Here is a 15,088-nt window from a genome sequence, read left to right as displayed (position 1 = left end):
ACTTTTGAAGCAGAGTGCCAGGAATCTGAAGCCTAGAGTTTTCTCCTTTGACTCTTGACGGTATCAATATTTTCATATTGATATCGTATCTTTGGACTTCTTACTCATTTGGCTTTGTGTCCTAGCTGAGGTATGTGATCTGATTTGACCAGAACCATCCCCAGGTTTACAACAACTACCAAGGATGTGTGGTGGTGGAATGAAATTGTAGTTCAAAACTGAGGTGGCAGAGCTTCCGTTAGCCTTCTTTTTTGACGCCACTCTGTTACCTAAGAAAACACTCACCAGTAGGCTACAATAAACTACAAACAAAAAAATAAATACTAAAAATGTTGAAATACAGTAAGCTGGGACATCACTCACCAAATTTTTGTTTCAAAGTAGGAAATCATCAATTCATTAAAATCAGAACTTCTAAAACAATGATTCCTGTTCTGTAACTACCTCAGATAAATGTTTATTTAACAAAGGGAAACAGCTCAAATGGAAGAGACTGAGACAACTCATCCCGGCAGTCCAGTGATAGAGGAACGTCACCTGCCTACAGGTACTGAAGATCTAGTACCTGTTCCAAATCAGTCTGCAGCAACACTAGAAGTGTGCTTTAACTCCTAGATTATTTGTTAAGAGGAGAAATGGATTAGCTTTACATATTTTTCTTCTCCTCAAACCTACCTATTGGTTTCCTAGCATCTGTCAAGAGTCAGCAAAGGCATTTCCCGACTCCAGAGCTCCATAGGAAAGAATCCCAGCACCACTCCCTCAGTAGCACAACTGCCATGACTGCTCAGAAGGATGCGGCGACTTGCTTGGCTCCTGCAGCTCCACGCTGCAAGGACTGTGCCAAGGGACTCCCCGTTTCACAACAGAGGTGAATGGATCTCACCACCGTGATGTATGTAACACTGCTGAGGGCCTGTGTTCTGCTGGCTGGCGTCCTAGAGGTGCATCTGAAAAGCAACACTCTGATCCAGCATAAACTGAACATGTCTAAAATTCCTGGGCTTACTACATGCATCTCACTAGCAGAGACAAGTCTAGTTTTATCTGGATTCAACTACACGGCCAGTAAAATGTTCCTCTCTGATATGCAGAATAGAGGGATGGGGGAATCTGGAAAGAGAATTTCAGATCAAGAAAACTCACTTTCCACAACAATGCTCGCCAAAATAAATGTTACAGTCTTGTTCTTCCTCAAATGCCTGAATGAATCTTGCCAAACATACTGATAAAGAGCAGTGAAGTTGTAAAATATGATCTGCTTGAATTCTACATTGCCATGAACCTCCTGCCAACTCTCTCCTCCCAACAGGATAATTTTTAGTCCTTACAAACTGAATACTATCTAAGTTACTCTTGCCAGGTACTTGAATCATGAGAAGTCATTTATGCCAGCTCATATTTCAGCTCAGAATGACATGCCAAGAGACAGTGTAAGCTAATTTGCATCCGTGGTTGCCCAAATGTGAACTGCTAGAACGATAACACTGGAGTATCCTAACACCAGAGTATCAAATGTAGTGGAGTACCTAGCCTCAGTCACAATGGTTTGTCTAAACAGTACAAACAGAGGGACAAATATGAACGCCAGGAAGCTTCCACATCCACGCTAATCTGTGTATGGTGTGATCATTAGAGTAAACTGCTGTCATCTTTGAATAGATCCTAAGTTCAAAGGAAATCCTGGAGCTACTCACCTTTCAGCTTTTTTTCTACTGAGTACTCTAAGTTCATGCTCTTTCCTCTCTCCAGTTCAGAGGTCTCTGAAGAGCCAGTTCACTATTGCTAGATGTGCAGGGCTGATGCTCAAACACGTTGGAGCACTTCCTTTAAATTCAAGCATTTATGTAGAGTTTCATCAATTGCTTGCACAGCAAATGCAGGACAGCACAGCAGAGCTCATGCTCAGAGAAAGATGCTCTGGGCAGAGTGCTTTGGATACAGTTGCTGGAGCTGCCCTGGCTGAGCGTGCAGAGAAACATGATGACAGCCAGCAAGATTACAGTGAGTTCTGGGAAAGGAAGAACTCTGAAAGTACTCCCTAATTTTTTGACGAATTTGGATAAAGCCAGATACTCAAAGGGAGGCAAGAAAGTCCTAAAGAAATCTTATGCAGCTAGGTGTTGGGTGATTAAAGAATGTTTAAAGCATATGTAAACTTTTGGAGTTATGCATATGCTTGAAGGTAAGTACTTTTTGATCTAAATGTGTCAGAGCTGTCTGAACCTTGCAAGATTGAATCCTGAAATTGAATGCAGCCTTTCATTTTCATACCACACAGGCCCTCTGAAGAAGATACAAGTTTTTTCTTAAACACTATTTTAAATTTAATTGTGTACACACACATTTGTACACATGTATAAGAAATACTAAAAAATCCTTATGAATTTCTGTACTACATGGAAACAGATACAGACACACTAGCGTTCCCCTATTTTCAGTACCCACACTCACATCCTATACCGGCAGCAATACCACTGGTATTTTGCTGTTTCTAGACTTAAACACAGCTTGCTTCTCCTCCCTCATTTTCCTACCCCCAAAGAAAATCTTGATTTCCTATGTTAACAAAAGGTATTCTTGGAAACAACAACAAGAAAAGCATTAAATAATCTAACCTATAATTACTTATTGTTCAAACAGGCCCTTCATCTACTTGCTACTGCACACTACATAAGTGGCTACGACAGTGTTTACTGGATCTTGATCTGCACTGTTTTTAGAGAAAGAAAAAAAAGAAACCCGTTATTCATTCCAGCTGAAACCAACGACACTCAGGTATTACTGTTCACAGATATATCAAAATTAATGTAAAAGTAAAGTCAGTCAATGCAGACTGAGTATCGCCAAAAAGAAGCCAAGGCACGTTAAACGGTCTCCCCCTGGCAATCAGTGAGCCAGAGAACCTTTCTGTTTCTGAAGGTCAACATCATATGAAGTGCTGCCTGACATGCATGGACTGAGGCCCTGATTTAATCAGGCACAGAAGAGGATTTAAAAAAAAAAAAAAGATGTACAGACTTCTTAATTGCCCAGCAACAAACCTGCTGGTCAAATAACATCAGACAGACCTTTACTTTGCATCTGTCCAGAACTTCTACAAAGGAATAGTTAAGAGACTTTTATAGGATAAAGTAACATATTTGCTTTGTGGGATCCAGTGTTCAAAAGCATCAGGTTAAGTTACTACTTGCAGTTCCTAGCTGTGCCCTACCTGTTGGAACTGTCGGCGTACTGATGGGTACCATACCCAAATTGCTTGAGCAAATGTGTACCAGTACACTTCAGATGAGCAGCACACAGACAAGAATGCCCAATCTGCTATATCTCTGTAGCCACTGCTGTTAATTAGCAATGCTACAATAGCACTTACAAGCTTCTACGTACTGCACATAGGCACTGTCAAAGAAACAGTGCCAGATCACAGATTTAACTCACTAAGCAAGCTGAATTTTCAGCTTCTCAACTTGCTTTAACTATTCTGTAAGCAGTAAGAACCGGCACACAATAAATTGGGCTGGCTGGGAGTTTTCCAATCAAATAGGGCTTTTGTTAGAAAAAAGTATTACTTCATCACAATTGGAACGTTTCTCAAACATCTGCTGAACAAAGCTTCTCCAAAAAAGCCATTTGAATTCCCCATGAGCCAGTTATCCCTCCCCAGAGTCCATATCACAGTAAAACTTAGGATGAGAGAAGTTCGTCGTATCAAAGCAGGAAGTTACTGTGGTTTATGCATTCAGGGAAGAGCCGATGACAGCGCTTATTGTCAAGTAAGGCCCCGTATCAGTGATGCCTTTCCTTCATTCCTTCAGGGTCCCCTGAAGTAATGGCAAAGGTGACTCCTGAAGTTTTTGTTTTAAAATGTCTGACTACATACATTTTCATGAAGCCTTGTATAAAGCTGGTATCTTCATTTACAAAAAGCAGTCATGCTCGTCATTGAGACTGGCTTCTTACTGTAAACAAACCACGCAGTCAGAACTACAAACTAACACCACTGATTTAGCCACACCAAAATGAGCAGGGCTGGCCCTGTAGGCAACAGAAGTGAGCTTCGATTAGATTCTGTGGTTAACAGAGCTCTACTGCTGGCATCCACAGAACCAGGGACTTGGCTAGAGAGTGCTGGCTCTATAGTAACTCAATATTCGGACTCATCTCTCCAAAAATGAAAATGAGACCCATGCAGCTTGCACAGGAAGAGATGTCTAGCTCTACTAGATGTCTTCCTCAGAAATGCAGAGCTCCCACTAATGTTGACACACCAGGAGATGTTCCAATTTTATCCATCATTATTTTTCTTGGGAGTTCTGGTCAATCGCTGAGACCAGAGAGTCTAACCACCTTGTTCACAATCTGAGCACAGCAAACAGGGAATGCTTTGGCTCCTTTTAGACTGTCTGAACTACACTGTCAGAGAAGAAATACAGTAAGCCCTTCACCAGCTTATCCCCATGCACACCCTGCTTTTGGACAGGGCACAAATCACAGCCTTGGTCCTCAATTCTAGCAGAACACAGACTCCATCTCACTACCCTCAGAGAACGTATTTGTCCTAAGGATTCTTAAAACATTTCTTCCATCTTACTCAGAGCGGGTCCTCCAAAGATGGAACAAAAAATGCAAGCTACTTCTGTCCCTCCCCAAAGAACTACCATGTCAAGCATGGATATTTTCAGAACATGCTGGAGAAAGGCAGTTCTGTCTTGTCTTCCCTGCAGGCTGCTTTTTTTATGAATACGTTCACTTTTCCCAAGCATTCTTGGAAACTTACACTCAAATCAGTGCTTCAACTGAAAAACCAAGAGCAATTGTATAGCAGCTTTTATGGAAACACTGAGGATTCACTGTGTGTTGTGTGCTTACTGTGTCACCGTCCATATCTTACGATGTCGTATTTCTCTTCTGAGTGAAAAGTCCACTAAGAGACTTATGATGGCCACCTTCAATTTTTACATTCAGACATGTCACATACAATTGCCCAATGCTAGTCCCCAGTGCCTGAAAAAAGTGAAACTACTTCCACATTCAGGAAGGGGAAAAAGGAAGACCCAGGGAACTACAGGCCAGTGAGCCTCACATCTGTGCCTTCGAAGATCATGGAGCAGATCCACCTGGAAGAGATGTTAAGGCACATGTGAGATATGGAGGTGATCCGAGACAGCCAGCATGGCTTTACAAAGGGCAGATCCTGCCGGACCAATCTGGTGGCCTTCTATGACGGAATCATGACACTGGTGGAAAAAAGAAGGGCAATTGCTATCATCTACCTGGACTTGTGCAAGGCCTCTGACATAGCCTGGAGCACATCTCCTTTGAAGAAAGTTGAGGGATTTGGGCTTGTTTAGCTTGGAGAAGATCCAGGAAGACCTCACTGTGGCCTTCCCGTACTTGAAGACAGATTACAAGCAGGAGGGGGACTGACTTTTTACACGGTCTGATAGCAATAGGACAAGGGGGGAATGGCTTTAAACATAGAGGGGGGAGATTTAGGTTAGATATTAGGAAAAAGTTCTTTCTCAATGAGTGGTGAGGCACTAGAACAGGTTACTCAGAGAGGTTGTGGATGCCCCATTGCTGGAGGCATTCAAGGCCAGGCTGGATAGGGACCAAGGCAGCCTGATCTAGTGGTTGTCAACCCTGCCCATGGCTGGGTGGTTGGAATTACATGACCTTTAAGATCCTCTCCAACCTAAGCCATTCTTTAATTCTATGATTTTGTGATGCTTTTCACCACCTGTAACAAATGCTTGTCCATCTTAATTTTAGCAGAAGTGGAGTAAAGGGCTTTCAGTACAAACAGTAATGCACGCATCCAAAAAATAAAGAACAGCTTCAAGAACTCAAGCCTCCTTTAATCTTTATGATTTCCTCAGAAAATTCTGTGAATGCTCAACCTGTTTTCAGTGTCAGACTTCGATATGAAGCATTGCTTGAGCTGTTTGCATCAAAAAACTACTTGTTATTTTTCATTACAACAGTGTATGAGATCAAAAATAACAGGTTGCATGGAAGAACAGGGACATTGACAGTAAAGTGATTCACTTAATTTTTTCCATCAAAGTTGAATTAAGATTCTATTATGCAGATTTTTTCTTTTGCATTTCCTAGGGTAATTGCATAACTCTAACTCTTAATGTGTTAATTTTGAAAGCATTTTATGTCTGGTGTAATGATGATCTCAGAAAACTTGAAGAGTTATTTCAAGGCAGAAAATTACATATTTATACAGACAGTGCCAAGATGCATCTACAGGCAATTCCTTAACTACCTGTTTCTGAGACCGCTTGCCCAGTGCAAACACCAAAACTTCTGTCAGAATTGCTCTTGCAGAACACCAGAACAGTCAGCTCAAACATGCAGCATCAGTTCAGAAAAGCTCCTAAGCTCCTGAATTTCATGAAATTTAAATAAATGTTTTCAAACATTCTTCACAGAAAGATGAACTTAAGCACACACTTTTTGAACTGTTCAGAAGTACTTGTGATATTAACATGAAATTTCACATCACAGATAGAAGATAATTTTAATCAAGAAAATTCTTTTCTGGACACCTTACAACGGGATTTTGTTCTTTGGGTAATTGTTTAGGACTACATTCCATTAAAAAGTAAGTGTACTGAGCCCCGCTGGGATGGAGAGCTCTTAACAGCAGCCTATACAGTACCGTGCTTTGGATCTGCAGCTGCAATAGTGCTGATAACGCACCAGTGTTTTTGCTTTTGTTGAGCAGTGCCTGCACAGTGTCAAGGCTCTCTCTTCCTCCTCATCCACATTGTCCCCACAGCAAATAGGCCGGGGATAGGTAAGAAGTTGGAAGAGGTGGTCTGGAACACCTGACCCAGACTGGTCAAAGGGATAATTTCATGCTATGCATCATCAAGCTCAGCAATAAAAAATGGGGTAGAGGCTTGTTTGTTGTTGTTTACAAGGTTGCTATTGTTCAGAGACAGGCTGGGCATCAGTTCGCACGTGGAAAGCGGTGAACCAATTGCCTTTGCTTTCCTTGTGTTATTTCCCCTCCCTCCCCCAACCTTCCTTTACCTATTATATCATTTTAAACTCAAGCCATGAATCTTCTCACTTTTGCTCTTCCCATTTTCTCTCTCTGTCCCCCCAGTGTGGGGTGCAAGAGTCACTGAGCCACTTTGTGAGCGCTCAGCTGCTGTACAGGGTGAACCTACAGCAAGTCATACAGAAAACTCATGCCAGGTTACTGTACTATACTCTTCTCAGTTTCCAATGTAAAACCTGCCCCCCAGGATTAAGTGTCTGCAAGATTCCGTCATTTCTGTTGTTATTTATATGGCACTTTAAATCCAAGTAGCTGAGCTGTAAATAGATAAAGAGTATTATTACTAAATTGTTTTACTGATGGGTATTGAGGTAGAAAGAGACTACAGGAAAACAGTTTCAGAATTGATTAGAAGTGTTGGCCTTATTTCTAGAAGGAACATTTACACACACCTGCCATCTTTTAATAGTGACCTGGAAGTTTCTTAGAGCTAGAAAACCAGCCCTTTATCAGCCTGAGGGATATAATGACCTCCTTACCACTGCCTCTCCAACTGCATGATTTGGTTCACTAACTTGGCCCTCCAGTGACTTGCCAGCAACAATTTCCCTATTTTCAGAGCCACAGGCCATTATTCTGATGTGAAAGGCCAAGAACAGCTGAGAAATTATCATCTTCTAATTGAAATCACTGAAAGCCGGCTTTGCTCTTCTGAGAAATTCCAGTGTTGTGTAACACTTCTGACAAGGGGAGAGATGCGTCCAAGGTATCCTGCTCTCTAGACAGGTCATCTGTTTCTGGCAGTTCAAGGTCTGGTCAGGACCTGACCCAATGATTCACTTAGTTGTAGTAAGTAGTCAGACAAGCAATATTTCAGCACATACTTGGCCGCACTCGGGATCAGCACATGTGTGGGAACAACTTTGAGCATCCATATCTATCTTCCTTCCTTTGTGGAAGTCACACTGCTCAGAGCTACTACATTTGACATGTTATATGATTAACTAAAAGACAATCTATTCAGCCACTCCCTCTAAGCCTTCCATTACCAAATGCTTTGGCATTTTGTCATGCAGATACTACATTAAAAAAAAAGTTAAAAAGAAATTCTTAAGAAAGGAGAAGCACTGCAGAAATATGATATGTGCAATTAAGGACATGTGCAAATGAGTCCTCCTTCTGCCTATTACAATAACATCTGAGCATTCCACAAACCTCAGTACAAGATCTATTTATTCTCCCAATATCCATCCTCAAGTGCAGAAGAATAGCACTGTTATGTCATTTTACTAATATAAAAATGAGGTATTAAGTGACTTGCTGAAGATTTCTCAGGAAGTTGTTGATAAGGAACACAATCCAGATGTCCTAGGTTGCAAGTAAACTGGAGAACCTTGAGGACATTTGATAAACAGAAGGGCAAGGTGACTAGCCCACTTGTCAGGCTCAGAACTGTAGCTTATGCTTTCTTAATATGCAGAACAGAGACACACCGATTACTTTCAAACACAGTATCAGAAGGAATCACTTGATACCTTTAAACAAAAGTATTTTCTTCAAAACAAGTGTCCAAATGTATTGGGTTCAGGCTACCTCTGAACTGAGGCAATGGAAGAGTCTCAATTTCTCCTCTCCTCCCCCCCCCCTTTTTTTTTTCCCCCTCTATCTATGAAGCTGTCTTTTCCCCACCATCCTCTGAACGTGATCTGGGACAGTATTAAGTGAGAAATTATTTCCAAATACCAATTCAGCAGACCCTTCAGCTGCAAATCATGCTATGTCTTCACAGTAGTTCAATTTCGAAAGGGTGAGAAGCAGTAGGACATTATAGTAAGAGATTATTAATTTAGTGACACACAGAAAGAAGCTAAAGGAAATAAATTTAACTGGAGAGGTGAAAGATAGGCTCCACAAACAAAATAGGAACCAAAGCATCTTCTGTGATGTTCAAATAGTTTGCATTCCCATGGTGAAAGCAGCCCTGAAGTTCCTGGCTTGTTGTTTCTGAACTGATAGAGCCTATGAATAAACAAACTTCATATTTGTTATTCATCATGCAAACGTGCAGTGCAAAAGTGAGCATACTGAGCCACTAATCTATATCTTTGTAAGAAATCAAAGCTACAAAGTAAGGAATTAAAGTATAGTTTTTCCAATTGTTGCATTTGCCCTTGTTTTTCCTTTTTGTTTCTCCTTCTGTCATCGCTGTGGTATGTGGCACATTGCACTACGATCAGCTTTAGTACAACAGTTCAAGAAACCTGATGAACTCAGCTGTAAAGGATAGGCTGAAAGTGTGACGTGAGTTTCTGGCATGTGACTAGGTAATCTCAGTCACAACAATTTGCAAAGAGAAATATGAAAGGTATCTTACCACCATGAATGTCTCCAGTTTCTGTTCTTTTTTTTCTGTCTTCTCCAGTGGTCTGTATCTCCTACAAAGACAGGTGGAAGATAAAAAAGAAAGTTAGCAACTGACTGACTTCTTGTTCACTTTAGTGATCTCTCCTTACAGGAGATGGTTTCTTAGACCATATTTGTTTTAAGGAAGAGTGTTGTATGTTTGGTCAAGTATGTATCTAATAACAAGTCATAGGCAATTGCCTAAGCTTGTATGGCAGTGAAGATAAGCCCTGTAAAAGCTGGTAAGGGCATCTGTCAGCATCCACACATGTTGACCAAAGCAGTAAATGGATGAGGGATGCTTATTTTCACAGAACAATCTCATATTTTAAACTCAATCTAGTCAGCACACTGGGATAGTACCTTACATTCAAGTACCTGAGCTGTAAATAAAGATAAACCTTAGATAATACAAATTGTTCTACCTAGGAAAGCAAGAGGGCTGTAGGTGCAACAGATAAATTAACTCACCAGTCACTAATTCAATCCCTCTGAACAGCACCAGCATAATTTCAGTGTGACCATCCTCTAACAAGTAACATCATTATTTCAAGAGCACTAACTGAGCTGAAACAAAGCGTAGCCTGAAGAGTGACACCAGCACCTCACCCACATGACAAGGCCCTTGCTGATTAGCATAGAAATTTTAGAGTAATTCTCACTCAAAGTTAAGAACATAACAGTTTCACAGACAGCCATGTGCCCATGGCCATATGCTGATGAATAGAAACTGATTTCCTCATTTCATTGGTGGGGAAAAAATAAAGGAATAGAATTAATAGCTACATTTTGTCCTCTCTTCTGCAGCAAGGAGAAGGCAGTCTGCAAACTCAACTACGTGTGCAGGACGTTATTCCTAGTTGCCACTTAAGGCACACTGGTCCCTGTTTGCTTGAGAATAAGATCTGTTCAGCAGCCTCAAGCTAACCCCAGAACTATCACATCACAGTCACTGAAATCAGCCTCTCCTAAGCCAGTATAAATGGTTTCCCTTTGCAAGCTGAGTTCTTCCTTCTGCATTAGAAAATATGTGACTATTTCAGACTGTTTATGTGAAACCACATATTTTCACAATGATTATAGCAAAGCAAGGAAGTCCTATCAGAATCGCAGATTTTATTTTAAAGCAAGATAGAAAACTCTTAATTGCTTCTGTGCCTGGAACAGCCAGGTGTTTCCTGAAGCACTTCACCCAGCAAAGCCTCCCATAACAAAGGCTCTGGCAGCTTTGGTCCTAAAGTTCACTGCAATCTAAACACATATTACTGCATGGCTTGCTGAGTCACAGTTATGTTCAAAATAAAAGAGATGAATGGAGCAATTTAAAATGTGATGCTTCACTGAATAAATACAAGTATTCACACATGTCACGATGTTAAAGAGCAGTTCTGGGTGTCGAATCTACACAAGCACAGATTTGAGCGCTGAAAACAGAGGGGCAGGAAACCTGGTGAGGGAAGCATACTCACATGCTTTTGGCAGAATACCCAGGCTATGGGCCCTATCAGCAATTTGTTCTTTGATGCAAACAAAGACGAGACTTGAGCCTTTATTCCCTTCAAAGAGACACAAGAAAGGGCTGAGAACAAGACTGCATGCATCCCTTTCGTCTAGTGAGCACTTAAATTGAGAACGGACAGTAAGAGGTCTGGTAGTTACTGTATTTCTTATGCAAAAACATGGGTCTCTATCTCCTTCCAATAACGTCTGTAGCCTGCAGGTGGTATTTTTAGGATTTAAAAGATCAAACCATGCACGTTACTGTACTGAGAAATCCTAGCTATTCTGTTTTTTTTTTTTCCCCCCCAGCATAGCGCACTCCCTACTAAACCTCAGTTTTGTTCTCCCTCAAGCCAAGCTGTGGGAGAGACTCCTTTCCAACTTCAGTGGAAAATTAAAATCTGGAAACCAAATGAGAGGAGGCTTACAACTTCAAATATATATATATATTTTCTTCCCTGATCAGTGACTTCTGACAATTTCTGCCCTCGTGAACTTCACAAGATATTGATGACTAGAGTGACAGGTAATCATAGAAGTCCATTACTGATGTGGCCTCAGGTATGAAGCATGGTCACTGGTATGAAATTATTTAAGTTAGAATTGTCCTTCTTGTACTTAGAAGGCCATTATTTTTAAAGACTATTTTAAAAGACAAAGGAACACAAGCAAAAAATTGAAGCCAAAAGTCTTTGTTTTGCACGACTGTACCACAAAAAAGGCAAAACAAGTAACCAAGACAGCTATAAAGCATACATAAAATTTACAAAACACAATGTTTTATTGGATGTTGGAAAGGTTCTTTCTTCCCAAACATTACATCTATCAAGTTTGACCAAATGAGATGCAATACCTTGGGAAAAAAAAAAAAGAATTCATAAGGGACATCTCTCCATAATTTGCTATGTTCTGATTCACCATTTTGTCCTCATTCTATGTTCCATGACATATTATTAAAGAAAACATTATGCAGGAAATAATGACTCAAGGGAGATGAAAGGAAATTAAGAGTAAATGTGCAACAGTTAAAAGGAACCCTATTTTCTTTGATAATATAAAACTGAAATACTGTAACTTGAAGTCTGCAAATGTTAAGATAATTTCTCAACAAAAGGAAAAGGTCAATTTTTGCAATTGTAGGTTAAAGTGATTTTGTATTTTCAGACAAAAAAAAAAAGACCCTCAAGTAGGAAACAACGACTCGACTTTGTGGATAAAACAGACACTTCAGGAATAGTGTCCCATGTCCCTCGGTGGCAAATCTATGGCTGATGAAGGCCATGCATATGGAGGAAATGCCATTAAATACCCTCTCAGAACTCTTTATTATTTTTTTTTTAAAGCCACAGAAAAGAAACCATGAAAGAAAAAAGAAGTAGATATTCAGATGTCACGTTCCTCACATCAGTGAGGAGTAAAAGCATCAAAACTAAACATAAGCCAACAGAAAAGTAGCAGCAATCAGTGCTCCTTGCAGTTCTACAGCCTTGGAGAATACACAAATGAATCAATCACTTAAATTTCTTCCACCTTGAACTCTGATCTCTTTAACAGCTGCCTAATCCTAGTAGGAAGGTGACACATCACACACATAAACACCAGAACCAACTACTAATGTACAATGTGGACCAAAACAGCGGTCCATAGAGATGAGCACCTTAACAGATTTAGAGAGCAGATCCAAACAGTCCATGAGCTATATAACACTCTGGATAGGAGTTTTTATCCTTGATCAGCTTTCTTTCCATTTTTGAATTAAAAAAAAAAAAAAGCTCTCTGATCTCTTCTGATGCCTAGCTCTGACCCCTCACCCTGAGGTTTCATAAAACACCTGACACACAAGAGATCTATAACACCGAACACTGCACTCTGCTGATTCCACCGTAGCCCTATGAGCCTTCTGGATCCTAACAGTAAATACAACCTTCAACACCTCCATTCCTGAGTAAATATCCTACACGCAGGTCAAAAGGTGGTAAGTACGGCACAGTGACAAATGTCAGCACCAAAGGAACATGTAGTGCAAGGAGTGAGTCCACAGAAGGCAGGGAACCTTCCACTGCATGCTGACATGACCAAGTACAGAGGTTATTTACAGTCTGCTGTTACAGAAAAAGCAAGACTTGGTTGAAAATTTTGGCACTAGGTTTTTCTGGACATTTTTTGGTTTTAGATTTTGGCCTGAGCTAGTGAGCCAAGCACAGTTCCATAACTGCCAGCACTCAATTGTTAGCACCTGGAAAGCAACCTTTGGTATCCTTCATAATTCGTCAAACCTTAAAACGTTTAGTCCCAGCCTTATGCCCAGCACAGACTGCCAGCTCTGATGTAGCTGATACGAGTGGTGCTCCTGGTCTGCCACTGCTACACTTCAACACAACTGTGAGATTGCCTTTTTGCACCTCAGTACTTCATCATCTAGTAACATCCCTCAAAGTCAAACTGGCTGCCACGATGTTTCATTCTGTGTGCTGGAGTTTCTAACTCCTGCCAGGGAATGCAGTCTTAAAGATACTCAGCAGGATCCAGCTGCTGAGGACAATTCATCTCTATGCTTAAAATCTGCATTTCTTACAAAAACAAAACTCACATACAATTATAACACAACACAAGTTCCCTGAGTAAAACTATCTTCTATCTGGTATTTGCCAAAGATTTTATAGCAAAAAGAATCTGTTGACTTTAGGATTGGGAAACAACCAAATAAAAGCTTTAGAACTGGGTCAGCTCCTACACCAGATTTCTGTCCAGTGACACAAGTACGATAATAATACCTCAGTAGGGTAAAGGATAGGATCCACATTCAGCATTGATCCAATTCAGAAGGGAACTACAGCAAATGAAGAACAGCTGCAACAAGGAAGAAAACCTATAAATGCTGTGTGGTCTTGTTCTTGAAGGCTCTCACAGCAGAAAGCAAGCAGTGCAATCAGAGGTACAGCTGGCATGGGTTCAGTTCCAGCCAGCACAAGATAGCATGGTTTAAAAACAGATGAGCTCTGGTATTCACTATTATCTTTAAGTCTTAGAGGACTTGAACATCAAGAATTCTGTCCTTTTTTCCTGTATGAAACTCTGCCTGGTTCCATGGGAGCTTTGAGGTGAACTAAAGCACCAAGATGGGCCTCAGATGGCTTGTTCTTTAAAAGAAGTCCACATGTAACAAGTCTGCAAGTACCTTTATTCTCCTAACAGTGATCCATCATTATTTTAGTCCACTATTCCTACTAACTCAACAGCAGTCAACATTTTCCTCTGAAAGGCCTAACTATTTTCCTACTGACCAAAATGAACCGGAATGGATCTGGAACACAGAAATATGTGAGCTGCATGACACTAGAAAAAACACCATCATACAGTTACTACAGCTAGTATCTTACTACACGTGAAACCTCTCTTAGAAATTCCCAGTCAGAAGTTCACTGTAAACACAAAATTGTTAGAGGACTGGGTTATGGGAACTGCCAAAGCACCTTCACTCGGACAATTAGCATAAGCCAACACTTGGAATTTCTACTGCCTACAAGAATTGCTGCCTGCTCCCTACAGCAGCCATACTTCTGACAGATCCTTCCACAGTTGGGAATGTTTACATAGATGTGGGTTTTTTCTCTCCTCAATCTCTTGCTGACATACAGATATCCCCAATTATTATTAATTCCCCACTCTCAGAAACAGTCAGAGAGAGCTTCTAAAACTCACTCTAGGCAAACAGTTGATGACTCCAGCAGATTTACAGAAAGTTCTCTTTTCACTACTTAATAAACTCACCTACACATAAGAATTCCCAAGATGAGATTTCTCCAGAAACAACTGCATTAAAAAAGAAAAAAAAAAAGGAAACAAAAAAACCAATTCCTTTGCAGCCTATCAATACAATGCCATCTCAGATTTGTAACATCTTTCAGCCCAAAGATGGTATTTTTCATTTGACAGAGATTCTTCTGTGGGACAGAGGTAACAAAAGAAAAACTACCCACGCGCCTATGCTACAACAAGCTCTCACTGTCTGCGTGCTTTGTCAGGATCATAGAATCAAAGAATCATAGAATGGCTTGGGTTGAAAAGGACCTCAAAGATCATCGAGTCTCAACCCCCCTGCTAAGTGCAGGGTCGCCAACCACTAGACCAAGCTGCCCAGAGCCACGTCCAGTCTGGCCTTGAATG

The 15,088-nt window shown here is 40.7% G+C and overlaps 1 protein-coding gene across 1 annotated transcript in view; it reads right to left on the bottom strand.

Moving 5' to 3' along the window:
* SPATS2L (spermatogenesis associated serine rich 2 like) overlaps positions 1-15,088 on the bottom strand; it is an 80,297-nt gene that overhangs the window by 52,524 nt on the left and 12,685 nt on the right. The window contains exon 2 of the mRNA XM_021400540.1: positions 9,393-9,453. The gene's annotated coding sequence lies outside the window, so the exon portion shown is untranslated. The remainder of the gene's footprint in view (positions 1-9,392; positions 9,454-15,088) is intronic.

Source organism: Numida meleagris, chromosome 5 (assembly GCF_002078875.1).
Source record: "Numida meleagris isolate 19003 breed g44 Domestic line chromosome 5, NumMel1.0, whole genome shotgun sequence".
Classification (NCBI taxonomy): Eukaryota; Metazoa; Chordata; class Aves; order Galliformes; family Numididae; genus Numida; species Numida meleagris.
Note: the sequence above shows the minus strand (reverse complement) of the source record. Positions and strands in the feature narration are given on the sequence as shown.